The 13,742-nt window shown below is 39.6% G+C and overlaps 1 long non-coding RNA gene across 2 annotated transcripts in view; it reads right to left on the reverse strand.

Moving 5' to 3' along the window:
- The window catches only part of LOC112668574 (uncharacterized), a 162,985-nt gene that overhangs the window by 60,373 nt on the left and 88,870 nt on the right, over window positions 1-13,742 (reverse strand). The gene's annotated exons all lie outside the window — the stretch shown is intronic.

Consider the following 13,742-nt stretch of genomic DNA (forward strand, 5'->3'; position numbering starts at 1 on the left):
ACATTTGAGAATACTTAATAAAAACATATCAAAAAATTCACAAAAACATATGTCAACATAAGAACTTCTAAAAGAATGTTCATAGGATTATTTATAATAGCCAAAAAGTAGAGATATCCCAATGTCTATCACCTGGTCAATGAATAAACAAAATGCAGTATAGTATGTCCATACAATAAAGTATTATTCATCAACAAAAAGTAATAACTCCTGATACATGTTACATTATGGAAGAACCTTGAAAACATTATGCTAAGTAAAGAAGCCAATCACAAAAGTCCATGTGTTATATTGTTCCATTTGTACAAAACATCCAGAACAGACAAATCCATAGGGACAGAAAATAATTAGTGGTTGCCTAGGGCTGTGGGGAAGAAGAGGGTATGTGGGGCACGGAGTGACTACAAATGGGCACAAGGAGTCTTTTAGAGTAATATAAATATTCTAAAACTGGCTTATGGTGACGGTTGTACAGGTCTGTAAATTTACTGAAAGCCAATGAACTGTATACTTAAAACAGATAAATTTTATGGAGTGTAAATTATATCTCAATAAAGCTATTGAAGAATAAAATAAATAATGTGTTCATATATTGCTAATAAACATGAGTCACTTGAAGATTCCAGGGACTAGGGCACTAAATGTATCAAGTGGTGATATTTCATAACTCATACTAGCAAATTAACATAAGGGAAATAGGACCATCTCCATTACCTTGATTTGATGGTATTTTACTAAAAAGTCTTCGTAGAAAATACAATTATCTGTACCAGTCCATACAAAACCTTGAGTAGACAAGGGCCAGAAAACTGAGGCTTTCCATCCTTAATACATTAAAAAAAAAGATGATATGGGACACTTGAGTCCCCAAATTAAACAGTTTTGGTCTCATTCCAATTGTACAGGTCCATTTTATCCCTCATTTTAAGACATGATCACTGCAAAACACTTAGGATAATTTGAACCAGGCACATATAATGGAAAAGCTGATCAGTTCCTCTTGAGTTATGGTAAAGATTATGCCCATGAATGGAATAAAAACCAGAGGCCTGCCCATTTATTCATAAGCTGGTATGTCAAATTATTTCTGTTTTCAGTACACCACCAATCAATAAGCTGGTAGTGACTAATACATAGTAACATTTAATTCTTAGCTGCAGACCTCTTTCAAAGAAGAATTCCTCTCAATTTATATAATGCCATTTGTAGTAAGGATATTTTAAGATCAGAGTGAGCTGCCACCATTTTGTAGCACCCAATGTGGATATGGAAACCAGTTCCCAATGTAGCAAGAAGTATCAAACCTGAAGCCTAACTCTTTATTCACCTGGCAAGAAAAGTTACTAGGTTAGCTCATGGAAAACACTCTTTCTGGGAGGGGGAGACAAGAAGGTCACTTCCTAGTTAGTCAAACTACTTATTAATAAACATACATATATTGTTTCTGTAGTTAAGGTACCCAGTTATACAACTATACAACTTTACTATAAACAAGTATCCTTTCAAGACATGATACTTCTTCTTTACCCAACTCCAATTGATACAATGACCAAGTTGATCTTGACACTAATATCTTATGGATATTTATTGTGATTTTAATAACAAAAATAACAGGGCAATGATGTGTTCAAGACCGATGCCTGGGTGGCTCAGCGGTTGAGCCTTTGGCTCAGGGCATGATCCTGGAGTCCCGGGATCGAGTCCCACAACAGGCTTTCTGCATGGAGCCTGTTTCTCCCTCTGCCTATGTCTCTGCCCCTCTCTCTCTGTGTCTCTCATGAATAAATAAACTAAAATCTTTTTTAAAAAGACCCAGTACACATCCAAGTCTCCTGTGAAGTACTATATAATTAATCCAAGACTCCCTCTTTCTTTTTTTTATAAATTTATTTTTTATTGGTGTTCAATTTGCCAACATATAGAATAACACCCAGGGCTCATCCCATCAAGTGCCCACCTCAGTGCCTGTCACCCAGTCACCCCCACCCCCTGCCCACCTCCCCTTCCACCACTCCTAGTTCGTTTCCCAGAGTTAGGAGTCTTTCATGTTCTGTCTCCCTTTCTGATATTTCCCACTCATTTTTTCTCCTTAAGACTCCCTCTTTCATACACTGTCTATCCACTTATGCTGACTTTATTAAACAGACTCTGCCTGTCAAAATATGGTATATTTCAAGCTGGTATGTTAAATTAGTTCTGTTTCCAGCACAATATAAAACTATAAACTGATGGGAACCTAAACTGACAAATTATTATTATCTGATTTAGGGCAGTTTTACTCAGAGTCCCATAAAGTTCTATAATAAGGATTTCACAGAAGGTGTAGTAAACACTAGGTATTAACTCTGAAAGGAACATCAGTCATTGAAATTATTTCTAAGGTCAACACAACTCTCTGAATGGACGGACACAGTCCCAGTGTTAACGGGTGGACATAGCAAAGGTGTATCAGGATTAGGCTATGGCTAACTGACCACTTAATAAATGATACAACTGAAGTATTCAAAACACAACCTAAGGTATGGAATGTCACAGAAATATCCTGGCAGAAACAGGGATATATGAGAGAAAATAACAGGAGTAATTAAGACATCTTCAGATATTAAAGAGAGCTAATACCAAAGACAACAGGCAAAAAAAGGAAGAAACAAAATAGAACTATTATTCCCAGAAAGCAATGATTTCCTGGCATAGTGGGACTATTTCTTGGGTGTTATAGACTGTAAAATTTTGAAATCAACCCAAGCCCTGTAATTACTAAGGCCTCCCTTATTTACCTAAGACAAAGCCACACACAGATACTGCAAGTTCCCTTCTTTGCCTCATAAGCAATTCATCAAACTCTTCTGTCCAATGATCAAGGGGAACAAAATGCATATTAACCAAACTTTGGCTAAGATTCTCTCCTTTCCCCAGGACCCTAAATGCTGGCCCACCCACAGTCTGAGCCAACATACAACCTTAACAGCCCCTTCTGAGAACAGGCTTCCCTAAGTGTAAAACATTCTCTAATCTACGGTCTGATCATGCTATTCACATTCATCTGCTTCCTTATACCTGGTTCTTTCTAGATTTATTTATTCCTTCCTATAAGAGAAGAAAAGTCCTTCTCTGCCTGCCCACTTAGACATTTGCAGATCTCATGATCAAAACCTTCTCCTCTTCACCCTCTTGTAATAATCCTTTCAAATATAGTCTCCCCTTATTGAAGTCCAGATTTGTTTTTTATTTGAGAGCTGTTAAAAAAAATTCCCTGCCTCCAGAGCAAGACGAATTGGTACCGATCAGCTAGATTTCAGAACCGCTATGAGCCAGTAAATGCTCAGTATTTATTGCCTCCCATCTTATCCCTTTTTTGGGAAGACAGTGTCTATTGTGATTATCATGATCTGGTCTTGACACTGTGTGTTGGGTCTGTGGAAGGAAGGTTATTTACAGAGTTCACAGTTCTCTCGATTTGAGGAGATGCAACCAAGGAACCTCATTTTCACTGGGATGAGATCTAGATAAAAAAGATTCCAGGCTCAAACCTAAGCCCAGATTGCATAAGATGCCTTGCAGGAAGTACATGAATCACAAGGAAAAAGATAGCAATCTGGTAGACTGTTACACTGTTGGTCTCCTATCAACCACACCTCTCGGTACTCCTACCATTTTCTAGCCTTTTCTCACATTGACTCTGGAACTTGGTCATGCAACTTGCTTTGATTAGTTTCCTAGGGTTTCTGTAACAAACTACCACAACTGGTTGGCCTAAAACTGAAATTTAGTCTCTCACAGAAACAAGGTATCAACAGGGCCATGCTCCCTCTGAAAGCTCTAGGGAAAAATCCTTTCTTGCCTATTTCTTTTTTTAAAGAATCTATTTATTTGAGAGAGAGAGAGTGAATGAGTGCATGACAGCAGTGGGAGTGGGGTGGGGAGGAGCAGAGGGAGAGGGAGACAGAGAATTTCAAGTAGGCTCCATGATGAGCATGGAGCCCTATGGAGGACTAGATCTCAAGATCCTGAGAACATGACCTGAGTGAAAATCAAGAGTTGGACACTTAACTGACTGAGCCACCCACATGACCCTTTTTTCGTCTCTTTCTAGCTTCTTGTAGCTCCCTGCAATCATTGGCATTCCTTGTCTTACAGCTGCACTAGTCCAATTTCTGTCTCTGTCTTCACAAGGCATGTTCCTCTGGGTATCTCTGTATCTTTTTCTCTTTATAAGGACACCAGTATTTTGATTTAGGGGCCACCCTAATCAAGTATGAGCTCATCTTAACTTAACTGATTACATCTGCAAAGATCCTATCTCCAAAAAAGGCCATATTCACAGGTTCCAGATGGACATAAATTTTAGGAAAACACTGTTTAATCTTGCTATCAGGAGAGGCATGGGAAAAGCCTGGAAGATGAAATGCCTTACAGAGAGAGAAGCCACATGAGAAAAATGAAGGAACTCCAGCTAATTATCAACACCATGATTCCAGATATATGAAAGAAATCTTCTCAGACCTTCTAAGCTCAGCCCAGGCACCAGCTAAAAACAGTTGAATGAGAGACCAAGAGACCCCAGTTGACACTATGTGGAACAGAAGAACTGCCCAGTCAACCTACAGAATCATGAGAAATAATAAATAGCTCTTGCTTTATACATTAATAGATAACTGAAATGATAGGTAGCTTAACTGAATTAGCATGCTAGGTATAGTAAAATGACCCAAAGGTATCAAAATTGATTGGAGGTCTAGAACAGAGAGTTGGCTCCCAGCTGGCCACCAGCGAGACTTCAGACTTCAAATGGGACTTCAGACTATAACTGCAAGGAATTAGATTCTGTGAACATGAGTGACCCTGGAAGCCAATTCTTCTCTAGAGCTCCCATATAAGAGTCCACGTCATTCAACACTGTGACTTCAGCCTTATAAGCGGAGAACTCAGTTGAGGCCACTTGGACTTCGGGCTATAAAAATGTGAGCTAATAAACACATGTTGTTTTAAACCACTCAGTGTGGTAATTTGTCACCCAGCAATAGAAAACTAACATACCAAACAACCCGAACTGAGGGAGCAAAGTTTCCCTTTACAGAAGACAACCAGCTAATACTGGAATATCACCATATACAATCCCTAATGAGGTTATGGGCAAGAGTTTTCAACTATGAGGCAAGGGTTTTCAGCTGATACTAAGAGAATAGATATTAGCAAACTGGACATTTGTGTAGTGCCAGGTAACACCACATGAAGTGCTTTCTAGCCATAACTAAGAAGCAATGAAGAAATTAGGCTTTTATCATGTAGCTAATCTCAGCTTAAATAATAGCAGCCAGTCAGGTATCATGTTTCCCTATATAACATAATACATAAATACACAACATCACCTGTGTTCTCATGCTGGTAAGGATATTCAACTTGAGTTTAATTATAAATGATAGGACAATGATCTAAATCACAAGAAAACAGCAAAACAAATTTAAAATATGGGACATCAACAGAACAAATTACATGGAATTTTCAGCAAGTCAAAACATTCTCACAAAAACATTGTTGAAATTCTTTTTTTTTTTTGTTTGAATGAGGCAAAGCTATGCAACTTGTAATTTGGAATAAGTATTAGTTCACACTGAACCTGTTACAAAGAGCATGTTTGTGAGAACTGAGGTTGGATGTTATTTTTATCCTTGCTTTGTAAATACCTAGTTCTAAGAACCCAACTGCCTAATAACTTCAGAGCATTGTCTCAAGTCTAGACATTGATAGTCCTTTGACTCTCCATGTGATAGAGGATGGAGGTCACGATGACCTCCAAAATCCTCCAGTCCAAAATCCTATATATGATCCTCATGCCCAACCACAGCAATTCAAAAAGGTTTACCTAAAATAAACAAAAAAACGAACAAAACAACAACAAAAAAACCTTTACCTAGCAGTCCTCATGGGAAAAAGCTGCCTTCCCCATGCCAGACTTGCTGTACAGTCTGGAGGAAGTCACTGTCAAGGATTCAGGCCTCCTGGCAGATCATTCTTTTAGGCATATCTGCATTCCCAGCCTAAATGCCTTTGAGGGCCTCCTTATCAATGGCCCCTAATCGAAGCCTCTCTCAGACACCTTTGCTGAGACCACATTTTTCTTCAGTCTCAGTACTCAGTACTTTTCCACTGCCAGACTTTTCCTTCTGCCTCTTCTAAGCCTTTAAAAAAAAAAGATTTATTTGATAGAGCACGCATGCAGGTGTGCACATGAGGGGGGGGGGGCAGGGGCTGGGGTGGGGCCCCCCACCGCACTGAGCAGGGAGCCGGATGATGTGGGGCTCAATCCCAGGACCCTGAGATCATGACCTGAGCTCAGGCAGATGCCTGAGCCACCCAGGCGCCCCTCTCCTAAGTCCTGAGTTGATGGAATGGCAGGAGCTTTTTGTTCAGTGCTCCCCCAGTAGTGAGATGATTCCTCCTGTCTGTGCTAATACACCTGATCTTCATTCAGTGCTGTTTCATGGAGAAAACTGAAACACTGGAGGAGCTGGCATGTTACGGATTGAATTGTGTTCCCCAAAACCCCATATATTTAAGTCTTATCCCTCGGGACCTGAGAATAGGACCTTATTTGGAGATAGGGTCTTTAAATAGGTAATCGAGTTAAAATGAGGTCAATAGAGTGGTGATGTCTTTGTAAATAGTGGAAATTTGGACACAGACACAGAGAAAGAATGCCACGTAAAGATGAATGCAGAGATTAGATTGATGGGTGTACAAGCCAAATAATACCAAAGATTCCCGTGAAACCACAAGAAGAAGAGGCATAAACAAATCTTCCCTCACGGCCCTCAGAAGGAACCAACCGTGCTGACAGCTTGCTCTTGGACTTCTGGCCTCTGGACCTGGGAGACAATAAATTTCTGTTGTCTAGTATGTGGTACTTCATTACAGCAGCCCTAGAAAATGAACACATGGCACTGTCTCTCTGGCCTCTTGCTTACACTATCACAGTAAGTGAATAAAGGCTAATTGTTACTTTCATTCTAGCGTGTTGTTTTAATCGACCACCTCGATACCTGGCAACTAAGCTTTCTCTAGCTGAGCTATTGATTCTGTATTTCCTGCCTGACTATAAAGATGGCTACTCTTGCCATGTGAGCACCACTGCATCCACCACTCAGTGATATCCACTAGGCAAGGAGAAAGCAGAGTGCCTAAAGGCAGAAATGGGCTTCCTCTGAGCTACATACACAGGTTATGTGGCTGTCTCTGGGCCTGCTTGTTTGCAGATGTTTGTATACTTGTCAGAATTTTGTCAAAGATTTCCTTGTAAAATATCACTCGCTAAGGAGGGGGGTACAGTAAGGAGAAATGTATAACCCTCATCCTCCCAAATGACTAGAGGCTACCTAAATCTTTAAAGAACCTGCAAACTGGGGCACCTGAGTGGCTCAGTTGGTTGAGCATCTGATTCTTGGTTTCTGCCCAGGTCATGATCTCAGGGTCATGAGATTGAGCCCCACGTCAGGCTCAGCACTCAGTGCAAAGTCTGCTTGAGATTCTCTATCCCTCTCCCCCTCCACCCCAACCCCTCTCTCAAATAAATAAATAAATCTTTTTAAAAAATTACCTGTGAACTGCTGAATAGTCAAATTGGCCTAGGTCATACAAACTTGCATTTAAACATTTTTATTTGAATGATTTACTTATCCTCAAATATCTTACATTCAAAATTAATGACTTTTAGTTGTAATTGGCATAATCTATTCTTTCTTCAGACTTCTATCTCTGAAACTTCTTCCCACCTTCTGTGTGATCCCCCAGAGAGTCACACTTCCACCTCTGATAAGGACCATATATGTAAGGTTCCCACAACAGTTTTAAAAAGACATCACCTATGAGATCTAGCTCTTTTCTGGGATTTACTTTAAAAAAGAAACACCAACAATGTGTTACTAACACTGCCACAGTGGGAATCAAGAAACTTGGATTTTAGTTCTTACTCTGTTGCAGGACTACAGTGTGACCTTATGCAAACTAATTAAACATTCCTTACCTTTAAAGTAAATTACACTTAGTTTTCAGCTTTATTGAGGTATATTTGACAAAAATTATATAATAAAGTGTACAATGTGATGATCTGATATACACTGAAATCACACCTAATTATTATTAGTGGTTTTCCTTTTCAAACTGTTTTTATTATGTAGAAACCTACTTACAATGCTGGCGAGTAAACAGAGGTAGTATGATGCTTTGATTTTGTAGATAAGGACACTGAGTTACAGGTCAGGTAACCAGCCCCAAACCATACAAGTGTGTTAGATATAGAGTTCAATCACAGGCCTGAGTATGTTAAAACATGCTCTTGGGTTTCATCCGGCTCTCTAATTCTAGGATTCAAAAAATGAAGGCTTAGTAAACCAAAAAAAAAAAAAAAAATAGATGGCACTATACTGCCAAAACTTGGATCTCTCCTGGAAATAGAATAAGAGACGTGTAGTGATAAGTCATGTGTAATAGTACCAAGAGTACAATATTTACACAGCATATTATTTTATTGGACATAGTAATATTTTGTATTTTTACTCACTATATATGAAAAGTGAGAAAAAATTCTAAAAAGCAAATAGAAATAGCCTCTTAGTTTCCCCTTTTAAAAGTGATTCCAGGGGCACCTGGTTGGCTCAGTCAGTGGAGCATGTGACTCTTGGTCTCTAAATGTAATTTGAGCCCCAGGTTAAGTGAGTATAGAGATTACTTAAAAATAGAGTCTTTTTTTAAAAAGTGACTCGGGCACCTGGGTGGCTCAGTGGTTGAGCATCTCCCTTTGGCTCAGGTCATGATCCCAGGGTTCTGGGATTGAGTCCCACATCAGGCTCCCCACAGGGAGCCTGCTTCTCCCTCAGCCTAGGTCTCTACCTCTGTGTGTGTGTGTGTGTGTGTGTGTGTCATGAATAAATTTTTAAATTTTTTTAAAAAGTCACTCTACACACAATCCTAATATAACAAACAGTATTATAATATCACCCTATAACAAAACAAATGCCAAAGCTCCCACTGACATAACACTAATATCAAGCAATTTTGAATATAACAAGCTCCTAGTACACAACAGGAGAAGAACTGACAATCTCTTGGAGTTATTTCCAACAAAACTTGACCAGTGGATAGATATATTCCCCAGCACACCACAAATCAAAGCAATAAGGATGATAATTAAATTTCAGTCACCTAGGAGAACCTAAGATTAATGGTAAAACAACTCCTATTAAATCATGTAGCTATCTGCCGTGCAAGATAACCTGTGAATTTCAGAGAGTCATCTGTAGCCTATTCTAAATGGCAAATCAAATTATAATGCCCAATCCCTATCAATATCACCTGAAAGTTGCAGAGGGAATATACTGAATAAGAGTAAATTGTTTCTGTTCATTACTGTTGAGGAGTCCATATCCAGACCGAAATCCCATGTGTGATATTTCAGGTCTGACCACAGGCAATCACAAAGCTTTACCTGGTAGGCCACAAGGGAGAAACCTGCACTTCCTACACCACACTGGGTACACAGCCAGTGCTGTTAAAAAGAAAATCACAGGTCTCAAATGGCATCACTTAGGTTAAAGGCCCAAGTAGTAAACCAAGCTTAATACCTAAACTAACTACAGTTTCAACTCCCCCAGAAATGTGACCTTTAACCAGTCAACATGGGAATTTCCTGGTAGGCACTAGGAAATTTACTGATAGCCCTCTTCTGTTCCCCTTAGGAGGGTGACCTTGCCCAAAACAATAGATTCTTTGCTAATAATTTCCTCTTTTCCACTCCCTCTATCTTTAAAAACTTCTCCTTTTCTGTAGCCCTTTGGACCTCCACTCCGTTTGCTAGATGGGATGCTGGCTGATTCATGAGTCAATTAATAATGCAAATTAGATCTTTCTAATTAACTCCATTGAGTTTATGTTATTTAACAGTACTCGGCAACTTACTGGAGGGAATTGCAGTCAAGGACTCAGGCCCTCCTTGCCCAGCCATGCTCATATACATATCTGCATTCCCAGGTGCCTCCAGCGAGAAGTCCTTATTGATGGCCTTGAGTGAGGCACTTTGCCCCACTCTGACTTAGCTCTCTTCCATTCCTGCCCTCCCCCCTCTCCTTGCCGCCAGCACCCTACCTCTATCTTTTTAAAGATTTTATTTTTTTAAAAGATTTTATTTATTTATTCATGAGAGAGAGAGAGAGAGAGAGAGAGAGAGAGAGAGGCAGAGACACAGGCAGAGGGAGAAACAGGCTCCAATGCAGGAAGCCTGATGCAGGACTCGATCCCGGTCTCCAGGATCACACCCTGGGCTGAAGGCAGCGCTAAACTGCTGAGCCACCAGGCCGCCCTAAAGATTTTATTTTTAAGTAATTGCTACACTCAATTTGGGACTTGAACCCACAGCCCAAAGATCAAGAGTTGCATGCTCCACCAACTGAGCCAGCCAGGTGCCCCAACAACCTGCATCTATTAAAAGGAAGGAACCTTTTGTTCAGGGCTCCTAAGCAATGAGATTATCACTCCTCTTTGCACCTAATTCTTGTTCTGAGCCACTCTGTGGGGAAAAATTAAACACTTAGGAGCTGGCACCTTTTTCTTTTCCTTCCTGTTGTTTTCAGTTTGGCGTGTTATCCTGATTGACCAATGACAACCTCAACACTGGGCAGGCTGACAAATTGTTCTAGTAAGCAGGATGGTCAATTGAGCACAATGCTATTCCGAAAAAGAAAAATGCCTTAGGGTCCCATGGGATACTCTTAAGGAGTGCTAAGAATTGTTTGCAAGAGAGTAAAGCTCTGGGTCTTGGGAAGAGCTAGTGGATTGTTTGCAGAAGCTTTTTTGCTTCTGAGGAGGTCCTTCTCCTTAGTCCTTGATGGACCAGTCAAATTAGCAATTCAACCAGTGGATGGTTCAAATTAGCAATTCAACAAAGGGACTCTAAACAAACTAGGGAATAAGTTCCCTAGCTACTGCTCAAGATCCTCTGGCCATGGGACAAGAGACCATCAGATGCCCCAGAAGCTGAGTTGTGCCCAATAACTACTGTTAACTTGAAGTAGGTCTCTGGTGCCAATAAATGCTGTGTGTCACAGTGAGAAAAAAATTATAGCTTCCTTAACAATCACTTCACCCAGCAGCCTAAAGAGCCCTCAGAGACTTACTTAGTTCACTTCCATGATAAAGAACATAATCTTAGGGGCATTTGGGTTGTCAGTGGTTGAGCACCTGCCTTTGGCTCAGGTCTTGATCCTGGGGTCCTGGGATCGAGGCCCAAGACCCACATCGGGCTCCCCGCAGGGAGCCTGCTTCTCCCTCTGCCTATGTCCTTGCCTCTCTCTCTTTGTCCCTCATGAATAAATACATAAAATCTTTGGGAAACATAACCTTACTAAAGTCAGTGAGAAAGAGTGATGCCCTCTCTTTCAGACCCTCCTCCAAGAGTGCCTGGACTGCAGTCACCACCAAGATAGCAGAGCATAAGTATCAGGGACAGTGGTGCTACCTTCGTGTTGTCTGGCTGCCAGAGAAACCCACACTGCACTCACAGTGTTGTGCAACCATCACCACCATCTATTTCCAAAACTTTTTCACTCCAATTCACTTTTATTATTGTGTGTCTTTCCAGTTTTATTTAGACATAATTAATATGCAACACTGCATTAGTTTAAGATGTACAACATGATGATTTGATACACAGACACACATATATATATAGACACACACACCATAAAGGGTTAGTAAACACCTACATCACCTCATAATTGCTATTACTTTTTTGTAATAACATTAAAGATCTATTCTCTGAGCAACTTTCAAGTATATAATATTAACTATAGTTACCATGTGGTACATCAGAGCCTCAGAACTTATGCCTCTTATAACTGGAAGTTTGTATCTCTTGCCTACACCCATCCATTTCCCCTAACACCTCCACCCCCCAGTTCCTAGGAACCACCATTCTACTCTCCATTTAGTAGTTTGACATTTTCAGATTTCACATATAAATGAGATCATACATTATCTGTCTTTCTCTGACTTATTTCACTTAGCATAATACCCACAATGTTCATCCATGTTATAGCAAACAGCAAGATTTTCTTCCTTCTCATGGCTGAATAATATTCCACTGTATGTAGGCGTGTGTGTGCGTGCATATGTGTGTGTGTGTGTGTGTGTGTGTGTGTATACACCATATTTTCTTTATCCACTGACAGACACTTAGGTGGTTTCTATGTCTTGGCTATTATGAATACTACTGCAATGAACATGGGGACACAGATAACTCTAGCAGATTCTTATTTCATTTTCTTCAAGATATATACCCAGAAGTGGGATTGCTGGATAATATGGCAGTTATATTTTTAATTTTTGAGGAATTTCAACACTTTTCCATAGTGGTTATACCAACTGACATTCCCACTAAGAGTGCATAGGGATTCCCTTTTTTCCACATCCTTGCCAAAACGTATTGTCTTCTTCGTTTTTTAAATTAATAAAAGCCATCTTAACAGTATGAGGTGATACCTCACTGTAGTTTTGAATTACATTTTCCTGATGATTAATGATGTTGAGCATCTTTTTGTGTACATGTTGGCTATTTGTATGTCTTCTTTGGGGAAATGTCATTCAGGTCCTCTGATCATTTTTTAATTGGATTACTTGTTTTTTGCTATTGAGTTGTATGAGTTTTTTATATAATTTGGATATTTACCCATTATCAAATAGATGGATGTCTTTTCATTTTATTGACTGTTTCTTTTGCTGTGCAGAAGCTTTATGAATGTAGTCTCAGTTGTTGATTTTGCTTTTATTCTTTGTGCTTTGGGTGTCATATCCAAAAAATCACTGCATGACCAACATAAAAGAGCTTTTCTCCTAATATTTCTTTTAGAAGTTTTATGGTTTCAGGTATTACATTTAAGTTTTTATCCACTTTAAGTTAATATAAGTAGTGTCAGGAGTCTCATTTCATTGTTTTGCATACGATTATCCAGTCTTCCCAGAACCATCTATTGAAGAAACTGTCCTTTCTCCATTGAGTATTCTTGGCTCCTTGTGAAATATTAGTTAGCCATCTATTTGTGGGTTTATTTATGGGCACTGAATCCTGTTCCATTCAGCCATATGTCTATTTTTATGCCAGTACCATACTGTTTTGATTACTAAAGCTTTGTACTATAGTTTGAAATCAGCAAATATAATGCCTCCAGGTTTGTTCTTTTTCAAGCTGGCTTTGTCTATTTGGGGTGTTTGTGGTTCCATAAAAATTTTACAATTTTTCTTTTCTATTTTAATGAAAAATGCCACTTGAAATTTGATAGGGATTGCACTGAATCTATAGATGGCTAAAATTAAACCTTGCAATACATGAACATGGGATATCTTTCCATTTATTTATATCTCCTTCAATTACTTTCATCAAAGTCTTACAGTTTTCAGTGTACAGATCTTCCAACTCATTGGTTAAATTTAAATTCCTATTTTAGGGACGCCTGGGTTGCTCAGTGGTTAAGCACCTGCCTTTGGCCCAGGGCATAGTCCTGGAGACCCAGGATTGAGTCCCACACATCAGGTTCCCTGCATGGAGTCTGCCTCTCTCTCTCTCTCTCTGCTTGTGTTTCTGACTCTCTCTCTCTTTCTCTCTCTCTCTCTGTCTCTCATGAATAAATAAACTCTTTTAAAAAATAAAAAATAGGGCAGCTCGGGTGACTCAGCGGTTTAGCACTGCCTTCAGCCCA

The sequence above is a fragment of the Canis lupus genome, chromosome X (assembly GCF_003254725.2).
Source record: "Canis lupus dingo isolate Sandy chromosome X, ASM325472v2, whole genome shotgun sequence".
In the NCBI taxonomy this organism is placed as follows: Eukaryota; Metazoa; Chordata; class Mammalia; order Carnivora; family Canidae; genus Canis; species Canis lupus.